This window comes from Schistocerca americana, chromosome 3 (assembly GCF_021461395.2).
Source record: "Schistocerca americana isolate TAMUIC-IGC-003095 chromosome 3, iqSchAmer2.1, whole genome shotgun sequence".
Lineage (NCBI taxonomy): Eukaryota > Metazoa > Arthropoda > Insecta > Orthoptera > Acrididae > Schistocerca > Schistocerca americana.
Window position 1 is genome coordinate 665,800,064 of NC_060121.1, and position 25,186 is coordinate 665,825,249.

The window sequence follows — 25,186 nt, forward strand, 5'->3', positions numbered from 1 at the left end:
GGATGAACGATCAGCCGAGGAACAGATTGCAAAGGCAGTTGTTAGATGCCTAGTGCATCCGCCGGCAGGAAGAAATATAACAGATCGTTATTATACATCCATAGACCTAGCCGAGGAGCTTTACAATGATGACAAGTTAACTTTGGTGGGAAGATTGAAGAGTAATAGAAAACACATACCAGAACAGCTAAAGAAGACGCAGGGTCTAGAGCTATATTCCTCAAAGTTCTTATTGACATATCCGAAAACATGCAACGCACCAATTACCTTGGTTTAATACACCTCCAAACGGAAGTCTACTAATAATCTCTTACTTCTTTCCACACAATACAATAATAACAACGTGGATGAGTCGACTGAGAAAAAAAAATACTTATTTACAATGGTAGCTAAAATGTAGCTGTAATGCAATATATTTTATACATTGAAGGATTACTTAGCTAAAACAGAGTAGGTGTTTGATAAAAAAAAATGTTATACAAATAAATAATAATAATAATAATAATGATTATCAAATATCCAACATTCCATATGATACCTTCACTTTATGATTTTTTCCTCCTTTTTTCCTTTCTAGAAATATTTATCCTCAAGCTATGCATAGCACAGTACAAACACCTCTTCCTCTTACTGAGCTCAATATCTCACTCATTATGGAGGGATGCTGACTCAGTTATTCAGGATAGCAAATAGGAAGTAGCGGTACACAAAATGGCCCAGAGATTATCAGCGTGTGTGTGTGTGTGTGTGTGTGTGTGTGTGTGTGTGTGTGTGTGTGTGTGTAGTGAGTGAAGTGTTATGTAACAATGTATGTATAGTGTGTGTGGTGACTGATAGTGAGATATGAGTGAACAGTGTGGCTTTACATTATTTAATAAGTTATTTGTAAAAATAATCTCTACTACAATGAAATCAAAGGGGGCTTGCACAGCATTGATCTACTGACACGACATCATTCAGTAACCGAGGGACGAGAAGGTGGCCATTATCTCTCTTTTTCACCTTGATAGATATTGCCTATCACAATGCTGGAACAATTTTCGTTATCAACAATTCCAACTGGAATAAGAAGAAGCATAATATGCGGAGGCCGTATCTGCTAGAATTAGGTCAACAGCTCGTTAGGCCAGCTGTAGAAGAGAGCAAAGAATATCATGGGTTTACAAAAGCCTATCATCTCTGCGAAGTGTTCTAAGGAAAACGCTATACAGAATTACTGCAACTGTTCTACCTATCGAATTTTATTCAAGAGGAAGATATCACATCTGTTTGAAGAGTAAAAACTCTAAAAAGGAAAAAGAGAAGATGACGACAGTGTTTATAGTTTGTTGCAGGTGTTCCAAGTATGTGTGTTCCACTCATTCTGCAAAGACGATCATATGCAATGGTTGTAAATTGAAAGTGAAAGTGAGTAGGAAGAAAAAACTCAATTTTTATTTCAGTTTTCTTATTCGTTGCTTGCTGTTATAGTTCCTTTTATGATTTCTTAATGTAAGTCTGATGTACACGAAAGTGTTTGATGATAACAATATAATAATATTTCTTATACTCATTACATTATTTATTGTATTTGTATATGTTATTGTATTCCTGGAAAGTGTGTAGCGGCCGAGTAGAGAAATTCCTAGTTCATTAAATAAATAAAACAAACAAACCAAAATGTTAAAATGTGAAAAGAACGTGAAGGCAACTTTTGCCCCCGCGCTCGCTTGGAGAGCCATGTGGCAGATCCGAGCTTAGTGGTGCTAGGGTTAACTCCTCTCAGGAAGTAACGACAGGAAGGGACCCGAAATTCAACAAAAATTCGTGCTTTACATTTACCCCAGAGCATGTTCAAAAGATGTCAGTATAGATGAAGACGGTGTCGGTATCGATGTGTTACCTTTCTCAGTTTGTTGCACTTCCGTTTATCTCATTCTGCACAGTTGTAAAACCATTTTCTGTTTGCTGCTGTAGCTGTGCAAGATTTTCGTTTTCAACACCACACACGATCTCGACGAGACGGTGCAAAATGTAGAAGTCCAAGGGGTTAAAATCTGGATATATGACGGACCAAGCAACTGGGCCTCCACGACCCATCCACTTCTCTGGCTAAACAAAACAGTGATACTCTCTTGCCTCTCGACTGAAATGTTCAGAGAAACCGTCGTGCATAAGCCATAAATTGGTTCGTGTAACGAGTGTGACATCATGAAGCACGCATCCCAATTCATGTTCCAAAAACAGTCGATACACCCTGCCAGTCAGGTGCTGTAAAATAACATGCGGTTCGAGTAACTGTTCACTATACACACTAAATGTTCACTGCCAAACGATGGTGACATCCTTGTGCAGAAATTACGAGAGGGTTCTCATACGCCCACATGTGCCCTACAGCGCCACAGAGTTCAGTAGAACACACTGAAGTCAAGGAATCAAACGCAATTCGTACCAGAATCAACCAAGGAATGTAGAGGTTTTGCAAAGCAACACTATTCGATATGCAGGCGAGCACGACACTCGGAAAGCCTGTGCTGGTCCGTGGATGTAGTGCTTACCACAAATGATATTATACACCATAGCTTGGACATAAAGCAATTTCAGACAAAACTTTATTTTACGTTTTACTCTTATTCTGATGCATACATTACACACACTAAGTGTATACAGTTACTTTTGAGTCACCCTGCATAGAAATTCTGAAGGAAGGAGGGAAACTTGACGCTAATTTTTCAGGTGGAGATGTGGGTGGGCTGAATATAGCAATACGTTGATGCGAAAGTATGAGCAGAGTTTTGCAATCCCTTAGATGGCCTTAGCTTAATAAGGGCCTGATGACTTTGTTTAACAATTATGAATATCATTGGGAGAACCAACCTTGAGAAAACCTTTCCAGCTCTAAATCTCCGAAAGGTCAGGCTGCACTCCTCAGATGTTGAGAAGAATACAATAATCCAGATAACAAAGAGGGGTGTGTCTCAGACGGCTACCTGGGTAAACATCGTTTTCGGTTGTCTGAAAAGCAACCCTGACCCTATACTTTGAAATATAAGTTGAGAAAAGGGTAACTTACACTTAGAGCAGTTGTAGAATTAAAAAATTAAGTTTCGCCATTGATGAATAGGGACAGGCCTAGAAGACAAATTGAAAGGAAGATTATAACTTTCCTGTATTTAGGTAAAAGTTTTTGAGAGTGTTTACTGGAATGCAGTCTTCGAAATTCTGTAGTTATCAAGGATAAAATTCCAGGACCGAAAGGTTATATAAAGCCGGCCGTTGTGGCCGAGCGGCTCTAGTCGTTTGTCTGGAACCGCGCGACCGCTACGGTCGCAGGTTCGAATCCTGCTTAGGGCATGGATGTGTGTGATGTCCTTAGGTTAGTTAGGTTGAAGTAGTTCTAAGTTCTAGGGGACTGATGACCTCAGATGTTAAGTTCCATAGTGCCCAGAACCATTTGAGCCATTTTGGTTATCTAAAACTAGTATAGTAACCAGACCAATTACAAGAGCCGAAGTGTATGACAGGGAAATTTTACTCCACGTTTTTTTTTTTTTTTTTTTTTTTTCAGTTTGTGCACTGGGCAATCTTTAGAGGAAATTTAGGAGAAAATGGCAGAGGGGAAATATAGCATCTCAAAACTTTTGCCGTGACATTAAATTCTGTCAACAACAGCAAAAAAAAATTATAAAGTGTGCTGGGCGGAATGGATAGCATCTTCAAGTGAGATTTTAAGTTGAACAGAAATGAAACGAGCAGAATTAAATCAGTTGATGCTGAGGGAATTTGACTGGGAAATGAGGCGCTGAATGTTGTAGACGAGTGTTTCTATTTGGCAGCAAATTAACTCAGGGCAGAAGCAAACAGGCCATAACATATTGACTGAAAACAGCATAAAATTCTTCCCTGAAAGACAGAATTATGCTATCATTGAACATTAATAAAAAAAATTGAAATTTTCACTCTACAGCGGAGTGTGCGCTGATATGAAACTACCTGGCAGATTAAAACTGTGTGCTGGACCGAGATGCGAACTCGGGACCTTTGCCTTCCGCGGGCAAGTGCTCTACCAACTGAGCTACCCAAGCACGACTCACGCCCCGTCCTCACAGCTTTACTTCTTGCCAGTACCTCGTCTCCTACCCTCCAACCTTTACAGAAACTCTCCTGGCAGAAGTAAAGCTGTGAGGACGGGGCGTGAGTCGTGCTTGGGTAGCTCAGTTGGTAGAGCACTTGCCCGCGAAAGGCAAAGGTCCCGAGTTCGAGTCTCGAACCTTCACACAGTTTTAATCTGCCAGAACGTTTCATTTATCAAAATGTTGCATTGTGTCATATGACAGTAATTGCCTGTTGTAGGTTTATGTGTTGCTGAAACGTGAACGATAAGTAAAACAACAAATACAACATGACAGTTGCCAACACTACATGAGACAATGCATTACATATAGAGACGCAACAAAGTGGAAGCAAAAAATGAGTATAAAACAAGTCTCTCGTAACCTGTCTAGGACAGTGAGACAGCAGCTGGACATGAAGTACTTGAGTAAAGAAATTTGACCCATATAACTGTTGGTCAATTTTCATTATTCTAGTACTAGTAAAATAAAGTGTTCGTCTCTTTCCCGCCGGTGGCTTCCTGTGTATCTGCTGCAGGCCGTAACTTCGAATTTATCCTTTAAGGTATAAAAATAAACTAAGCAGAGGCTCAAGCAGGTTCAGTATTCAGAAGAAGCAAAAGATATGTGCAGTGAAGAAGATGAATTTCCTAACAATTGACACTAAATCAAAGATAAATAAAATAAGAGACACGACATTAAGATGGTGTTTAAAGTGTCGCTACAATTGTAGGAAACTACATTCTTTGCAGACGACTGGTGTAGGGCAAAGGAATAACACAGCTTAATTAAGTGGTAACATTATTGAAAATACGTTGATGCACGCAAAAGAATTCAGAACATAATTTGAAAAGTCCGACCTTAACTGAACGGATGAGAGGTGACACTGTACTTTAGTGTTTCTTATACCCTCCTTCTGGTTTGCAGTAGCTGTTCTTCAAGTGATAAATTTGGTAATATACTCATTTGAGACGTCCAAAATAACCACAGAATGAAAACGCATTTCTCTTATCTTCTTCTTGTTCTTGCAGCGGGATAGAAGCGGAGAAACGAGAAGGTGACTACTGCTCCCAAATGAAATAAAATTCACTGAGAAGGGTGATATTCCATTTGTGTAATGCATTCTGAGGGACATCAATTAAAGTAATGAAACCAGTGATTTTAGGATGGCTTCAGATAACCCGCATAGTCACTGAAATTTAGTGGACGTGCTACACTGACGAACCCTTACATAAATAACGTCAGAAGGTGGTTACGTAAACTGAAACTGGAATCATTTATAAAATTATAAAGTTTTGGACCGATGTTGTTTAAAAATCGCTGTGATTCCCGAAGGTAATAGGTCTACAATTATATATTGTTTTTTATTTCAATTTAAGTCTACAGGGTTTCACAAAATTGTGTAAAAAAAGAAAACACCTCTACTTCAATTAATTCGCTGTAGCAATCTAAAATAATAACTCTATTTGTATCGTTGCATAACAGTGACTAGCTTTACGTACAGTGCGTTGTTGCCGAAGAGCGGACGGCTGTGGTATCTGAAAGGGAAATGCGCATGCGCTTTTCCGACGGCAAAGAACAGGTGATGAACACTTGTGGCCGTGACGTCAGCAGGCAGATGCATTGTAGCGTGAGGCGGGGTGCCGCGGCTCGACGATGCCGTGTCGTAACGTAGCGCTGTAGAGGGGTTGGCGGGTGGTTGGTTGGGGGGAAGGGGTGGGGAAGGGGGTGAGGGACAGAAACTGCGCGCGACGCGGGCAACAGCGGCCCTAATTAGCCGGCGCACAAAGCGGCGAGGCCTTTGATCGGCCGATTGCGAAGGCGGCAGTGGTGGGAAGGATTCAAGTCGCGGTATCGGTACAGCGCTATGAATAACACCAGTGCCGATTCCATCAGGCGGAAAGAGATTCTGTTATTTTCCCAGGAAGTCCACCGAAAATTTTGCCTTCTTGTGTGACTAACACAAGTTCCAATATTACAAAAGATATAATAAAAATTGTGGAGGAACTATAGATACAGGTTCGTCAGATCCGAACAACGAGTATTTGACATTTCAATCCATGTATGAACGGATTTGCTTGTGTGTTATTGGGTACACATTTTTAGATTATCCTACACAGTTTTCGGGCCAGTGGAAACATGCATTTTCGTTTCGAGGGAGACTCTAGTGGGTTTTTTCAATGAATTATGAAACCGTTTGGCAGATGCATTATTATAGGCTATTCCCTTGATGGAACAATGGTTATCATACTTCTGGTATTCGATTCATGAACCCTGAGTAATAGGTACCAGAATTAGATACAACTTGGTATTGAAATCGACTGTACGTACATGAGGTAAAATCCAAAATTAAATAAATACTTGTAATTACCTGCGGGGAGATCTCCACACTAGTGTAAGAGTTCTTACCAATTAGAAGTTTAATACCCAGATCGCAGTTGATACACATCCTCAATACTGGTTTCAGCGAAGTTATTCTTCTGTCATCAGATCATCCAAAAAAAAAAAAAAAAGGCCCCAAGCTGTGGCATATTTCTCACCTGGCAATATTCCACACCATAATCTGGCTAATAAAACTTCTATTTTGGAAGCTTCTTTATACCGAAATTCATATGCAAATGCTCATGAAAGCAGATGTGAGCTTTGCCGAGTCCTCAAAACGTTTAGAAAACTACGCTCCTAATTCATTCAGGGCCGCAATGAATTTGTCATACCCTTCGTTCCCTACAACGCGTGAGCTTATGGAACTGGACTGTGCTTGTTGGAATTTTTTCATGTACATTGCGAATTTCTTATTAAATGCATCTCCATCAAATGGAAAACATGTTGTTTCACAGACTTGATTGTCTTGCTGTCGGCATTGTGCAGTCAAGTCCACTTAAAATGTGACGTCTGCAATCCATTCAGGATCTGTCATCTTAGTTCCTGCGTTCCTTTTGACTTCATAAATTCAACAATAGCGGGTTTTAAATCGAAAAATCGTTCATGGAATGCTCCTTCAATTAACTAACGCATAACGCATGATCAAAAAGTAACCTTCGAGGGCCTTGCTGCAGCGTATATGCAGCGCAGCATGACACAGAGCGGCCCGTCTCAATTGCAGGCGCCACCCTGCTCCGCACTGGGCTTCAGCAGTCGGACAAAACGAGCTCATGACGTCACCGCAAGGGCCGGGAGGGCCACCTGTCTGTGATCGGAATTGCTCTCTCAGCCCTTCAAATCTGCGCACTGCTCCCCACTGGACAATAATCTGTCGGACGAAGCGAGACCGTGACGTCACTGCGCAGGACAGGCTGCTCCGCGCAGTGTATTTTACCTTTCATGCCCAAAACTGGGAAGATAAGCGTCATTTTATCGTTAATTTATGTAATTCTTTTTCACAAATGAAAATTTGCTCTACCAATTTAACCAAAGCTACATGTCGAGAGCGTCGCCTCATGTAGTGTAGTTAGAGTTTGTTAGAAGAACGTTTCAGCCAACGCATGCAGCTAGGAGTCGTAACTCCAGCATCTATACGTCGCTGCCACATCGTAAGGCTCAGTTTTGTTTTTATGATAGTTGACTACTAGATATTTTATTAATTTGCACATACCACGGTTTCTAAAACTATACGTAATTTTTGAAGTGTCTGAAGCTGGAATATAACGACGTCGACTGTGAGAATGCCTACCTATATTTGGATTGAAAAAAATAAGAAAACAGTAGACTACTTTCCCACTGTTAGTATTTGTCGTTGTGCACGTGCAAGTATTTGCGTCTGTTGGCGGAAGTTCTAGGTTTGGCCCCATTTGTATACGGGACTTTCAATAATGATTATTTTTCCCATGCTCTATGCATACGGCAAAAGAAAAAAAAATGGTAGAGCTCAGTACATTAGAAGTGTTAATAGATATCCGTATATGTAACATACGTAATATCCCATGGAATGTGAATCAAAGATAATATGGCCAAAATTATATAGTGAACTTTGGCCCTGGTCATAGTTAAAAGACGTCTGATCGATTTACGATGAAAAATTCTTGTTTAAAAAGTTAGAGGCAAATTCGTACGGTCAGTAAAATACGTCGAATAATTCACTTTATGAGATCCGCAATCAGAGTTAATTGTTTATATTAACGACCTGCGTCAAAATATAACCAAACATATCCGAATGCGTGTTTATTTACATTCCTACTATAGCGTCGAAGTAATATTAATTTCATTAGATGCGGAAGTCTTTTAGTTATAAATTAACTGCTTTTAATGCTTTGATGTGCCCACTCATACAGTGAAAAATTGACTGTGTTTTTTCGATTTTCGTTACCTTTTGCTGAGGCTGTTTTCCTACCATAACCAGGATTATTCATATTATTTCACGTGCAATCTAGATCGTTATCAGACAGACACTACCTACATTTCTCAACGTATTGCGACTTTTTTGTTCTTGCCCACAAACATACGCATTAGGTCTGAAATCTTGGAGTCTCACTTTAGAGTTTAGTACAAGGGGCATACGACTTCGCAGAAACACTCGTAGAAAGCTGACATTATGTGTTTTTCCTTGTCGTCTATCCTCACATCGGCCACTTTATTGCCTTATCTAATGACACTAACCGCTTCGGCCATTTTCATCCACACGGTTTCAGTTCTTTTAATTTTTATAACCAGGATGGCGGCAGTTGTGCGATACTGTGTCGTCTCCATACCTCTAATAAATATGCTTTGTAGCACAGCTGCTCTAACACTAATTAGTACCAATCGTACTGCGATGGACACAAATAAATGGGAACTAGGTCGTTAGAAAATTCTAGGATAATGTTTAAAACAGTTCGTATTTAATCATTTACAAAGATACTTTGTCTTATCCTCTGTCAAACAGAAGTGATGGTATAGGAGGCTTTCTTGCCTTTCTTACTGTGAAGAAAAGAAAGGAAAGTATTTCCAGAAAACTGGAAACAAAACAAAAACTAATAGCTGGTGAGGACAGAACCATAGAACCTGATGGAAATTTTGAAAGTTCAGTTCGGTCAATGTTTAACCATGTAGCAGATGATGACGGCAACAGTGTTAACTATACGTGGTGTTTGGAGTACAGCGAACTCTACTTGCATGCTTAAGGGTCATCTGGCACTTCGCATATTTCACGCTAGTCGTGTGAGTCTGATAAACGAGTGGCATGTGTTGACCAAAAAAGCCTTCTCCACATCTGCTTAGGGCAAGATTACAGACAAATGCCTGGCTTTGTGTGCACGAGACTGGGGATCTTATGAAGCTATTGGTGGTGAAGGATTTTGGGATCTGGCTCAGAGATTAGTCGAGACTGCAGCTACTTATGAAAAAGTATCCACAAAACCCATTATGCCTAGCTCCACAACTGTCTCACGACACATCACAGAAAAAATGAAACAGCTTAGTAAGGAAGTAACGTCTGAAGTAATTTACTACCTGAGCGGAGGTGAATGCTCAACGACACAGGTATGTGGATATGTAGCGCAATGAGGATTCATTACCTGACACGCCCAGTTCCTTATTTTGTCAATAGGAACATCAGATCACGCTTCTTTTTTACGACTCGGTTTCCACGCGAGTCTAAAATAGATGAAAATATTAGAAAGGAATTTGTGAGACGATTTGCCTCAAAGATGTACCTCTTACGACTGACCATGGTGCCGACACTATCCCTGCTCTTCGTGGATATGGTAGACTGAATATTTCCAGCCACATGCTGAATACAGTGCTAAGAAATGCGTTTAATGTGCTGTATATGTAATCCAATTTCCCGCACCTTCATTTTGTTCCGACTGTAGTGAAGGAACTTGTGACATTTGAAAATAAATGTGGCCTTGTTCATAGCCTACAGAGGACACTGGAGCAGCCGAACGATAAACGCTGCAACGCATAGTTAACCATGCTTTAATCAGTCAAAAGGCAGCATTCGGTATTGTGTAAAAATCTCTCTGAAATGAGAAACAGAGAGAATATAGGACTAAGATCACGTTGATGGACGAACTGATTTCTGTCCGATTGGTATGTATGCTGTTGTGTGTTTACATAAAACTTGTAGTCATTATCACGTAAATTATTTGAGCAATGTAAAGCATGGATTTTGCATACATCCCTTCAATGACACCTCAAAAGACATGGAAACGGAAAAATCACCCACACAGCACCCCCTGTTCCCATGCAAGATGAAGCTCCTGAAACACGTTAAGTAAAGAACCTTAGGGCGCAGAAGCCTCAGAAATGAGTACTGCGAACCCGCCAGAAATATTTGGTAGAGAAAAATTCACCTCGAGCGAACTACTTTCTCGTGGGCATCATTTCGTCATCTGAAAATGATATCTGAAAGTCAGAGGTTTGATGTTATGAGAGAGGTAAAGCATACGATTCAGTAGCCACTACATAAATAATTTCGAGTAACCATTCACAAAACGACGACCCCTTCGTGAAGGGCCGTCTACCAAACAAAACTAAATTCGGCATCAAGAAAGACGGACATCTCAAGTATATTACTACCTAAATAACAGCCAAATATACGTGAACTATTCATCAGACTGTCCGGGTAGAATGTGAAAGCAACTTTGACAAATATTTGTTTTTTTCCAGTAGTACTTTTACATTCTGAAGATCTGCCAGACAGTATATTTAAAGTCTTTGCTTTACCACCATGAACAAAAGAACAGACGTTTGCTTTGTGGGCAGATATTGACGACTATGAAACTCCCACAGATGAGTTAGATTTGTACTGAAACCAGAATATTAAATTGGTCGGAAATGTAGATTATGATTGGAATGAAAAGGGACAAATGTTTCCTACTCTCCAGAAGGTACCCAGAAAATTTTTGTATGTACAGTCATTCAACTTGGCGTCAAAGGAAAAGTTTAGTTCTGCAACTTTCGTTCTAAGTGCACGACAGTAACTTCTGGACTGGAAGAATGTTGATGTTCTTCTCTTTCAATAATAGCAAGTCCAGTATCGGAGAAAATGAATGGAGGTCTCTGTTGTTTCACATCATGTTTTGTTTTATGTTCTCTCCAAATATATTGTCGATTATTGTATCTGTTTGTCTTGTAGCTTCCATTTACGCAAACTGTTCTCAAATTAGTGTTGATTTATTGAACCCAAATAAACGAATCTCTTCCTTTGTGCATTATTATTGCATTGCAAGCATTATATAGGCAGTTTCATCACAACCCAGTAATCATGATTTGATGTTAACGCAAGGACAATTGTTTAACATTAAAACGCTTAATTTATACAATCCGTTGACATGTAATAGGAATGTGAGCCCGGCGTGGTGACATACTCAGTTTTTCTTTAGCACGAAACAAAATGGTTAGACATGACAGTAATCCGCTTCTCAGTAAAATTATATATTCATTATATACTTTATGCTGTCTCACCAAAACTAAGAAGTTTAGTTCTTATTTTTATTTATTTTTTGGGTAGAAGCGAATAAACAATGCTGCCTTTGGCCTGGTTCAGAGACTTCTATTGTCAGCATATTTCATTATACTAGTCAGTCTATTCATGAATTCGGCTGTGGATGTGTCGAAACCTAAATTATGTGTATAACGGTCGAGAAAACTATGCGAACACCACCCATCATTTCGATTAGAATGAAGATATTCAAAGAGTAAGCAAATATATCCAAAGAGATGTTTTAGCAAATGCATAAGTGCATTTCAGCAGCAAATATTATTTCAAAAGCATACTTCTAATATACACTCCTGGCAATTGAAATAAGAACACCGTGAATTCATTGTCCCAGGAAAGGGAAACTTTATTGACACATTCCTGGGGTCAGATACATCACATGATCACACTGACAGAACCACAGGCACATAGACACAGGCAACAGATCATGCACAATGTCGGCACTAGTACAGTGTATATCCACCTTTCGCAGCAATGCAGGCTGCTATTCTCCCATGGAGACGATCGTAGAGATGCTGGATGTAGTCCTGTGGAACGGCTTGCCATGCCATTTCCACCTGGCGCCTCCGTTGGACCAGCGTTTGTGCTGGACGTGCAGACCGCGTGAGACGACGCTTCATCCAGTCCCAAACATGCTCAATGGGGGACAGATCCGGAGATCTTGCTGGCCAGGGTAGTTGACTTACACCTTCTAGAGCACGTTGGGTGGCACGGGATACATGCGGACGTGCATTGTCCTGTTGGAACAGCAAGTTCCCTTGCCGGTCTAGGAATGGTAGAACGATGGGTTCGATGACGGTTTGGATGTACCGTGCACTATTCAGTGTCCCCTCGACGATCACCAGTGGTGTACGGCCAGTGTAGGAGATCGCACCCCACACCATGATGCCGGGTGTTGGCCCTGTGTGCCTCGGTCGTATGCAGTCCTGATAGTGGCGCTCACCTGCACGGCGCCAAACACGCATACGACCATCATTGGCACCAAGGCAGAAGCGACTCTCATCGCTGAAGACGACACGTCTCCATTCGTCCTTCCATTCACGCCTGTCGCGACACCACTGGAGGCGGGCTGCACGATGTTGGGGCGCGAGCGGAAGACGGCCTAACGGTGTGCGGGACCGTAGCCCAGCTTCATGGAGACGGTTGCGAATGGTCCTCGCCGATACCCCAGGAGCAACAGTGTCCCTAATTTGCTGGGAAGTGGCGGTGCGGTCCCCTACGGCACTGCGTAGGATCCTACGGTCTTGGCGTGCATCCGTGCGTCGCTGCGGTCCGGTCCCAGGTCGACGGGCACGTGCACCTTCCGCCGACCACTGGCGACAACATCGATGTACTGTGGAGACCTCACGCCCCACGTGTTGAGCAATTCGGCGGTACGTCCACCCGGCCTCCCGCATGCCCACTATACGCCCTCGCTCAAAGTCCGTCAACTGCACATACGGTTCACGTCCACGCTGTCGCGGCATGCTACCAGTGTTAAAGACTGCGATGGAGCTCCGTATGCCACGGCAAACTGGCTGACACTGACGGCGGCGGTGCACAAATGCTGCGCAGCTAGCGCCATTCGACGGCCAACACCGCGGTTCCTGGTGTGTCCGCTGTGCCGTGCGTGTGATCATTGCTTGTACAGACCTCTCGCAGTGTCCGGAGCAAGTATGGTGGGTCTGACACACCGGTGTCAATGTGTTCTTTTTTCCATTTCCAGGAGTGTATTATGGAGCATTTATTTCGCAAGCGTAGTGTAAAATGAAGATATTTTAACAAAGAAAAATATTTTGGCCCGCATCAGTTTTGTGTTAAACACTTTGCATGGTGTAAACGTAAGGTTCCGTAGCCATTGTCACAGACGATAACATTCTACTGGGTACGTAACCGCAGTGTCTTCTATAAAATTCCGACGGTTCGGCGAGTATTGTAGGAAGACTTTCTGAGGGTGTATTGCTAACTGCTGAATGGGAGCTAGTTTAAGTACTTATATACTATGGAAGAGTGCTGTCACTGGATATGAGGGCGATGAGGAATGGTAAAGGTGTTTTTCTATTGGTCTTTGCACTGCGTCTTGTCATTGGCGGAAACAGGCTTTTCCACTGGAGTTTCCATTATTGATTGCCATTGCCATTGGAAATTGAGCGGCGACTGCAACGTGGCGCTGTTTACTAATAGCCTATTATCGACTAGGGCGCTTCAGCACTCTGCGCACCCTCCGCCGCTGTGGCCTACCGCGCGCCTGTTGCTTTGCGAGAGCTGTCCCTCGGCAAAGCTGACACTGCTGGCAGCCAAGACGCTGGGAGTCGGTAACCGTCTTCTCAGTTCATGTTTTCGGGTCACTTGTCAACTTTTATAGCCACTCTGATCTTCCTCCTCAAGCTAAACGGCTGTTTCCCCAGTACACGAGCCTCTCGAAATTCAATCATTATCCCGCACTGTTCCTGCTGTCCTGCCTCTGCTGATGTGTAGTATTGTTTGAGGCGGGTATAACTCAGATAACTTGTTCAGATAACCTTGTGCTTATTGGACTGACAGTTTCGCCTACAAACACCAGTCCACATTCGCACCCGATTTCATAAACTCTGGCGGCATGGAACTTCTCAATAATATCTTTCGTCGAGCGCAGAACGCCTTCTGTCTTCTTGTTGCTACGAAAAATCGGCTTCATTACAGCCCGACGGAGAATTTTGCCCCGTCATTCAATGACCCCTGGTACGCATGGTAGCAGGACGGCGCCATAGTTTTATGTATCTTCCTCATGTCGTAGCCATTAGCTCCAAAAATTGACCTGACGTTCTGTGCTTGAGTTTTGAGATTGTGTTCATCGCTATTCCTGTAGGCACCCTTAGTTAAAGTTTGCAGGGTCGATTTCTTTTGCATAGGACGGTAGTGGGAGGATGCATACAGGTACCTGTCCGTGTAGGTGTGATTTCTATAAACTCTGCGTCCAAGCTTCCCATCAGGCTTACTGTAAACCTCCATGGTGAAGTGAATTTTGCTATGCTTCTGATTGAGATGTTGGTGGAAGTTCTGAAGCTCTTCTTTTCCGTGTGGCCATATGACAAAGGTGACGTCAACGAATCGTAGCCAGCATTCTGGGCTTAATGGTGCGGACTGGAGTGCTGCTTCTTTGAAGGCTTGCATAAAAATGTTTGCTGCAACAAGCGGTAAAGGAGAAACCACAGCTAACCCGTCCGTCTTTTCATAGAAATCCTCTTTCCATCTGAAATAGGTGGTAGTCAAACAATAGCGCATTACTCGCAGATATCGGGTGCCATGTGCTACTCTAAGATGTTCATGGTGTCCGCCACGGGTACATTCGTGAATAAAGACTTCACGTCGAAGCTGACCATCAAATCAGCACCCGAGACATGCTGTTCTTTCAAAGGTGTTACGAAGTGGGTGGAGTCCTTGATTTATTTATCTGTGTGGCTCATTAGACGTCTAAGCTTCGGAGCCAATTCTTTTGCTCGTTTGTAGGTCGGTGAATTAATACTACTAACTCTCGGTAGTTAGCAATACACCCTGCGAAACGCGTCTGGCAATAGACGCCAACACGTCGGAATTCTATAGGTGACAATGGGGTCACAAACCCAAGGATATTTTATTGACTGTGGCATAGGCCGTGGAAGCCTACGCTTACATTTAACGATAATGTATGGGCAGGAGATCTACAGAAGCATCAGGCAGCTCGAATCACTGATGCTGAAAAGAGGTAAACTGCTGAATGATCTTGCGTTCCTGAAGATATTCAGGGGCACCCATGTTGTGCCAAAATTTTTACTGCTGACGTCCCACATAAAATCCAACAAGGCCAGGAATAACTTTATACAAGCCAGCTAAGCTTTGTTGCGGAAGAGGAGCCGCCACATTCGTAGTTGTCGTTAGGTGAACAACATAAAACAGTGTGAACTGCACCTCTTCCTGCGTGTAAAACTGGATGAGAATGACTGGGATAAAGTCGAAAGGTTAACCTTCCAACAAGCCACACGGTCAAGTTAAAGCACCACCAGCCGCTAGATGACGATGTTCGACAAATTGCCACAGAAAACAACAGATGAATTACAGATTCGTGACACGCAACGAACAGTGGTGAACCTGTCTAGTCACACCTTGAGTTATGCAGCCACGCAAATTCTGGCTAGAGGTGCTGAAAGAAGACTTTAGCGAATCAGTGAAGGCTTCGGTTTGTCATCTACCACGACCAGAGGCAGAGAAGATCCGGCAAGAAACAGTACGAGCCTTGGCACACATAAAGCCTCCGAAGCAAAACATCAGTAAGGAGGAACGTCATGCCATTAAGGAGCTGAAGAACATCTCTCAAATAGCAGTAACATAGGCGGACAAGAGAAATGCCACCGTAGTGCTGGACACTGCACGTTACGATAAGCGGATGGAAGATCTTCTGAGTGAACCCATTTACCGTAAACTTAAGCTGGATCCGACGGCCAAGATAATGAAAACGACGTAAGCGCTCCTGAACCAAATTAGGATGAATTTTGACATGTTCCGAGGACTCATTCCACAAGTTCCACGGAAGCCAAAAGTATATGGCGTACCAAAGGTCCACAAAGAAGACTTTCCTTTACGGTCGATAGTAGGAAGCATAAATTCACCGAACTATAAACTACCAAAGGAATTGATTCCGAAGCTTAGGCATCTAGTGAGCGAAACAGATTCATACATCGAGGACTCCACCCAATTTGAAAGGAAAGCGTGTCTCAGGTACGGACCTGATGGTCAGTTTCGACGTGAAGTCTTTATTAACGAATGTAGCCGTGACGGACACCATCTTAGAAGAACGCATGGAACTCGTTATTTGCCACTAGTGCATTACTGTTTATCGACCACCTATATCGGATGGAAAGCAGATTCCTATGAAAAGACGGACGGTTTAACCAAGGTCTCCCTTCTATCGCCTCCGCAGTAGATATTTTTATGCAAGCGTTCGAAGAAACTGCACTCCAGTCTGCACCATTAAGCCCAGATTGCTGGCTAAGATTCGTTGGCGACACCTTTGTCATTCGGCTACACGGAGAAGAAATGTTTGAGAACTTCCACCAACATCTCAGTCACAAGCACAGCAAAATTCACTTCACCATGGAGATATAAAAGAACGTGCATGTTTACCATAAGCCTATTGGGAAGCTTGACACAGACAAGTACCTGCATGTATCCTCCCACTACCGTCTAATCCAAAAGAAATCGGCAATGTGAACTTTAACTAAAAGTGCCTACAGGATGAGCGATGAACACAATCTCAACCTGAAGTACAGAACGTCAGGTCCAGTTTTGGAGCTAGTGGCTACGGCATGAGGATGATGCATAAAACTGTGGTGCCAAAGGAGGAGGGAATGCAGAACGAAGCACGAGTCACTGTCCTTCTGCCACACACACAAGAGGCACTGGCGTCTGGGCAAAATTCTCCACCGGGCAGGAATGAAGCCAACGTTTCGTAGCAACATCAAAGTAGAAGACGTTCTGGGCTCGACGAATGACACCATTAATGCCGCCGGAGTTTATGAAATTGGGTGCGAATGTGGACTGGTGTACCTAGCCGAGATTAGGCGTCCAATTAGCACAATGTTATCTGAACACGAGAGGTATACCCGTCTCAAACAATAAAACTAATCAGTTGTGGCAGAACGCCACGAACAGTGCGGGACGAAGATTGAATTTAGAGAGGCCCGTGTACTGGGGAAACAGTCAATTAGCTTGAGGAGGAAGATCAGAGTGGCAATAAAAGGAGACAAGCGACCCGAGAGCATAACTAGAGAAGATGGGTACCGACTCCCAGCGTACTGGCAGCCAATACGTCAGGTCCAAATGTCCAAATGTGTGTGAAACTTTATGGGATTTAACTGCTAAGGTCATCAGTCCCTAAGCTTACACACAACTTGACCTACATTATCCTAAGGACAAACACACACACCCATGCCTGAAGGAGGACTCGAACCTCCGCTGGGACCAGCCACACAGTCCGTGACGGCAGCGTCATAGACCGCTCGGCTAATCCCGCGCGGCGAGTCAGATCCATTTTTGGAGATAATGGCTATGACATGAGGATGATACATAAAACAGTGGCGCCGTCCTGCTACCGTACGTAAAAGGGGCCATTGAACGTCCGGGCAAAATTCTCCGTCGGGCAGTAATCAAGTCAATTTTTCGTAACAACAACAAGATAGAAGGCGCTGGGGTTCGACGAAAGATACTATTGGGAAGTTGCATGGCGACGGAGTTTATGAAATCGGGTGCGAATGTAGACTGGTGTATGTAGGCGAGACTGGGCGTAAAATAAGCATAAGGTTATCTGAACACGAGAGGTATACCCGTCTCAAACAATACTACACATCAGCAGTGGCGGGACACCAGAAACAGTGTGGGATGAAGAGAGGCTCGTGTACTGTCCAAACAGTCATTGAGTTTAGGAGGAATATCAGAGTGGCTATGAAACTAGGCAAGTGTCCCGATAACACGAACAGACAAGACGGGTACGGACTCCATCGGAAGGACAGCCCTCGCAAAACTGCAGACGCGCGGTAAGCCAAAGCGTCGGGGGGTACACATAGTGCTGACGAGCCCTAGCTCGTATTAGGCAGTTAGTAAACAGCGCCACGTTGCAGTCCCCACTCAATTTACTATTAGCTGAATTCCAGCAATGGCAAGCAATAAAGAAATCTCTAATGGAAAACACCTGTTTCCGCCAATGACAAGAGGCAATACATCATCATCCCCCAAGATCTGGAGAATGTGATGGCCAGGGCAGCAGTCGAACATTGTCTGTATGCAGAAAGGCTCGTACAGGACCCGCAACACGCGGTCGTGCATTATCCTGCTGAAATGTATGGTTTCGCAGGGATCGAATGGAGGGTAGAGCCACGAGTCGTAACAAATCTGAAATGTAACGTCCACTGTTCAAAGTGCCGTCAGTTCGAACAAGAGGTGACCGAGACTTGTAACAGATGGCACCCCATACCATCACTCCGGGTGATACGCCAGTATGGCGATGACGAATACACGCTTCCACTGTGCGTTCACCGCGATGTCGCCAAACATGGATGCGACAATCATGATGCTGCAAACAGAACCTGGATTCATCGGAAAAAATGATGTTTTGCCATTCGTGGACCCAGGTTCGTCGTTGAGTAGACCATCGCAGGCGCGCCTGTCTGTGATGCAGTGTCAACGGTAACCGCAGCCATGGTCTCCGAGCTGACAATCAATGCTGCTCGGAATGTCGTCGAACTGTTCGTGCAGATGGTTGTTGTCTTGCAAACGTCCTCATGTGTGACTCAGGGATCGAGACGTGGCTGCACGATCCGTTAGAGCCGCAAGGATAAGATGCCTGTCATCCCGACTGCTGGTGATACGAGGCCGTTGGGATCCAGCACGGCGTTCCGTATTACCCTCCTGAGCCCACCGATTCCATATTCTGCTGACAGTCATTGGATCTCAACCAACCCGACCAGCAATGTCGCGATACGATAATCCGCAATCGCGATAGGCTACATTTCGACCATTATCAAAGTCGGAAACGTGATGGTACGCATTTCTCCTCCTTACACGAGGCATCACAACAACGTTTCACCAGGCAACACCGGTCAACTGCTGTTTGTGTATGAGAAATCGGTTGGAAACTTCCCCCATGTCAGCACGTTGCAGGTGTCGCCACCGGCGCCAACGTTGTGTGAATGCTCTGACAAGCTAATCACAGCATCTTCTTCCTGTCGGTTAAATTTCCCGTCTGTGGCACGTCATCTTCATGGTGTAGCAATTTTAATGGCCAGTAGTGTACTCACATAATAGATTTTGAGAATCCTCAGCCTTCTCTTCTGTCATCTCCAAACATTTTTAAAGGCCTGTGACAACCGCTAGACTTTCTCTTCTTTTGGAAACAGCCACTGGACCTGTAACTGTCCTTTATAACATGAAGAAATAACGATGTGTAAATAGCGCTGAGACCACGATTTTGCTGAAGGCAGTTTCTCTGCCAGAAAAGTGCCACATCGTAAACCTAAATGAAATGTTGCATTATAGTGAGTGCACAGAATAATGTGCTGGCAGATGCGCAGTTGGCGCGGCAAGAGTGTGGGGACCTATAATTTGGGTAGGCAGTCTGTGTACTCTAAGAGAAATCCTGAGAACTGGAGGGAAAGTGCCATTCTAAACTGAAGCCTAAGCCAATATTTTTTTTAATATTATGTGGAGACCTCCAAACCAGCACTGGCATGATGGCCATCGAGAAAGATTGCTCCGGCCGCGGTAGACGAGCGGTTGAAGGCGCTTCAGTCCGAAAACGCGCTACTGCTACCTTCGCAGGTTCGAATCCTGCCTCGGGCATGGATGTGTGTGATATCCTTAGGTTATAAGGGTTTAAGTAGTTCTAAGTTCTAGGGGACTGTTGACTTCAGATGTTAAGTCCCATATTGCTCAGAACCATTTGAACCATTTGAAAGATCTACTTTCACATCTGCTTGGCTTTGTCTCTGAAAAGAATTCTTCTAAAAAAATGCAACAAACCTGTGATTTATTTTCGTCTGCGTTGTTAACTATTTGTAACTATCAGAAATGGATAATGACGGGCCAATTTTGAGTAAAACCTACAGTACTCTTGTTGCCATGTTAAAATTTGTTTCTTGAGCCAAAAACAGAGGAATTTACACGAAGTCACCTCAATAAAATGTTCTGCAGACTTAGCTGCGAGTGAATTCCAGATTGGTGGTCTATTTAATGAGGAACCGTGAATATGTAAGGTCAATAGCTTATGAAAAATCACAACACAGGTACAAAAAGAAACGTGTAATGTCTTCACATATGTTCTTCCAAATCCCATAGCAGTTACTGTTTTATGAGCTATCTACGACCCTCAAAAATTATCCTCTTTCATCGGAAAAGTCAGTAGTTAGTGGAAGCAGCTAAGTAGTAATTGATGTCCCAGTGGTTATCTTGAGAGCTAATGTGAAGCTCTACGGTCTACTGCAAGTTTCGTGTGCCTAAAACTATTTTGACTCGCCACACTATTTAATCAAAACAGGGAAAACTTAAGATAAGAACTGAATTAATCAGTGAACTGGTAAGTATGACTAACGTGTTAATATTAATGAAAAGAACAAAATGAATAAGTGGAATGAGCATATGGGAACAATTCAAGTACAACCGTTAAATCAAATAATTCAGACAAAGTAGAAGCTGAAGCCTCAACAAAAAGAATAAGACAATCAAAGTCTATAAATATACGATCTGCGCTTAGCGCTTTAGAAACGCCAGAGGGGATGTATTAAAAGTAACCCTGCGAAAGGGGACGGGTTTGGCTGAAAAAGTCACCACAGGTAACGTGTTAATATTAATGAAAAGAACAAAATGAATAAGTGGAATGAGCATATGGGAACAATTCAAGTACAACCGTTAAATCAAATAATTCAGACAAAGCAGAAGCTGAAGCCTCAACAAAAAGAATAAGACAATCAAAGTCTATAAATATACGATCTGCGCTTAGCGCTTTAGAAACGCCACATGGGATGTATTAAAAGTAACCTTGCGAAAGGGGACGGGTTTGGCTGAAAAAGTCACCACAGGTTTACATATTTTATTAAAATGAATCATCATACTAATAATTCACAAATTAATTCTAAGCCATCATCTGTCATTGCCTGCTGTGTAGTTAATTAGTTCACTTACATTATTATTACACTGAGTGTTGTGGTATATCGCGGTGACAAATGAAAAGGAAATGTGCGGGGCCCACAGGAGATGTTCACACAAACATAAGCGATTCACGCACAAGAAGAGAGATACAAAGAATTTTGCCCATCACAGTAAGTCAGAGTCTCAGTGGTTCACACCCATCGCTTTGATTGAATTATTGTGAACAAGAATACCATGGCATACTGCCCGGCAAAGAAATTTACCTCCATCACCTTGCACTTCAACCTAAGCCACACTGGCGTGAAACATGTAGTGCTACAACGATGAAAATTAATATTACGACGATGTCAAACCTTATTTTCATGATTTAATGAAATATTCATGATATTAAAAATGTAATTATAATTTTATTATTTTCATTTTTGTGCTCAGTGTATCAAACACGTTATAGTGCACGGAATAAATTAGCATTCTTTGTGCTACGAAACTACATGCGATTGTTAAGGGTTAAGCATGTAATAATTCGATGTAAGACATTTTGTTGAGTCTGAATTTTGTTCTCGTACTGGTCGGTAGAGAGGAAAATTTCCTTAATTGATGTGAAGGTATAAAGGCTGTAAAAAGGAGAGAGAGAGAAGGTAAATACAAATTATTCAAAACAAATATCCCTAAAGTGTAACGTTTTGTGATTCCCAATAACTAAAAATTGCAAGGTATGATCTGAGCCTGTCCTAAATAACAGCGAAGAACATTTATATTATCATATATTTTCTTCGTTTGATCACGGTTGTGATTCACATGTTTCATTTTGTTACGCGACGTGTTATGAATATTTTTATTATACGCGCAAAAGTACACACAGCGTTAATCGAACCTGCGTCTTTCGGAAACGATAACTTTTAATCACTACGATTACGCGAATACCGTCTAAATCGCAACCGTGATCGCAAAAGTGTTTCCTGGATCAAATAATTCTCATAAAATGTGTAAGCTCCAAAGCGAGCAGCATTGCACTATCGCTGACTCGCAACAATCGAAAGAGTAAACACAGTGCTTAAACAAAATTGCCACCTTTTAATAATTATTATTATCCCATTAAATAAATAAATAGCAATTCAGTGGCTATCCAATCAATAAACAGAGAGGACAATTCAAACACCCGCAAATGGCGTGAATATTCATGGACAAAGCAAAATTATTAAGACTCGTAAAAACATGAAGAACAAGAATACAAATCGTATAGACACAAATAGCAATTAAATTTCATGGGCAATTGAGAATAAAACTGATTCAAGATGGTGCTGAAATTTACACACGGTGAAATTACCACCATGTGGTATGAAAAATGCTACACAATTTTAAAACTGAAACGAAATGAAAAATAGGAGAAATAAAACAAATAAACTCAATAAAAGTTCACACATGCATTCCAGTTAAAAGAGAAGTGTAACAACTCAATATTAAACCTGTGCTGGAGTAACGAACTTCCTACGTCACGCGTTGTGCTTACACAAAGTGAGGACTGGAAAAACTTACTACATACAGTTGCAGAAAAATATACTCTGAAAAATTTCAGAATTAGACTAGCACACTTAAAAAAGAACTAACAGATCGAACATGTACATCAGTTGGAATAGCTATACACCATCACATATTAACACACTCATCAGGGCCAACTAGCTTTTAAGAATACGTTCTTCACTCACCAAAGGTCCAGTGCCGAGTGCCGGGAGCACGCCCTTCCTGCAGCGAACTTCCCGGAAGTAGCCGGAAGAGACCAGAGGGGTTCTTTCTACCACCAAATTAACTACTCTCGAATGACTACCGAAAGGGTATAAATCTGTTTGTCTTGAGTGAGAAAGCTATGTTGGCTACACTGGTGCTACCACCGCAGAGAGCCAGATGCTGTACTGCTACCATGTATAAGACAAATTCAACACACACACTCACTCACTTATTCATACAGATGATAAAGAGAGAAAAGCAGTTTGAGAGCACAAAATGTAGGCAGATGTACATAGGATTAGATGCCTACTGGAAAAATTTCTATTCTAATGTGTTCATGTACCGCTGAACGGGACAAACACCATGTACAAAACTAATCTAACAGTCACATTTCAACACAGTGGATAATGCACTTTTGCGCAGAAACCATATGACAAATTATTCCAGTAACTGGATGCCATAATTTGCCTAAACGTCGTTTCGATACCTCAAACTGTTTATGAGATAAATGAAATAATACAAATATTTCACTCAAGCTTTATCGGTGGCATTCGTGAACCCAAATGTGTGCCACGCGAAAGATTTGTTATCTCGAGATTGGAGACAGATAGAGACTTCTACACAAGTCTAAAGAAAAATTCGTTAGCTAAATTTCATACACAGCAACAAATTATGTAATATGCACCAAACGCAAAATCACAGCGGTCTCTGTATTTCATTGCAAAAGCTTTCGAATTTCATGCAGTGTCTTAGTTAATTCCAAATTCACAATGACTTTGATCAATAAGGAAATTATGGACACATCATCGCGAAGCTGACATATAAAACTACAAAAAATTCGAAAATGAATTTTTTACTAAATAGTATCTGTAAAATTGTTTGAGAAAGTGTGCAAGACGTGCGCCTCGATTCCGTCGGCGTATCACGTCTGCAACAGGCCACAGCCAGGCAAACAACGTCGGCCTCCCCTTCGGATCGAGCGAATGAACTTTTCCAGCGCTTCGACGAAAGCTGGTCGTAGCGCACCGGAGCGCGGGCTCTAACGAGTACTTTTCAAAAAGGACCGAGGAAAGGCGAGACAAGCCTATTATTGGTGCAAAAGCGGCTCTGACATTAGCGGTAATGAATTCCCAGCACCGGATTGTCTATGAACTTAAGGAGGTCACGTTGAAGCGAAGAATTGTACAGGAGTCTGTTCAGTTTATCGGGAGGTACGAAATGTGCAGTCGCACGAGCCTAAAACTACCACCTCGTACTTTCACAGCGAGATTGTACTGACAAAATCGATCTACCAGTGCATATGAATTTTCGTCCATTGTAAACTTACATAACCTCATCTGTAAACAAAGGAAAGCACAGTGCTGCAGGAACCAGTTTCCCAACTCCGCTCGAAATGAGAAGTCCAGTGGTGGCAAAGTGTGCCCCTTCGATGGATGATAATGGTGCAGTTTTTCTTCGTGTAGCATTCTCCTACTATTGTTTATCTTGTGTTCAGAGCTCGTCCAACGTCTCGGCTATTGGTGCAGCGTTTGATAACACTCGCTTCCAGATCCAGTGTTCTGTCGTACCTCAGGTAGCCTGCATCTTCCAATGTGACAAAGGAAAAATACAGCTTCTCATAGGAGCCACCGTTCAGATATAAAAGTACTATGATTTGGTAGTCGTAACTGCATCGTAACTGTGTAGCTGTGAACGTTGCGTCGTTGTGCCACGGATCTATTTTACTTGGTGACCGACATACGAGGTGCGTAACGGCTAACTCTTCCTTAATAAACCTTACCATCCTGCTATGTACTCTGTTACCTTACGACTAATACTGCAGGAAAAACAAACCCAAAGCAGAACCTAGATGTACTAGATCAAAGGCTACATGTGAAGAACACAGCAGTCGTTACAGTCGTCAACAACGAGTACCTTTAGTGAACAAAACTTACTGAGCATGCCATCGGTAGTGGAACCGGGTTACAAATATTTTCAGAGCAGTGCAGACAGAAGGCTAAAGAGTCTAATAAATAGAACCATATTCAATTCCAGTAAAATATCTCATCGGAGCACATGTGCCCGTTACATTACAATATTCTAAACTAGCTATAAATCGTTGCTTCGAGTCGGCAGTTAAAGAAGAGCCTTTGCATATCAACTGTCTGTAGGATTCCTTACCTCAGTTGATAAAAATTTACCTCTTATAGGATTAGATTATCAATAAATTCGTTGTTCCTAGCCAAGGAATCGAATGTAAATAAAGTGTTTCGGTAGCAGCCAAACAATTCGTAGTTTAATCGTAAAGATAAGTCTGCAGCGGTTAGTTGCGTCATAGACG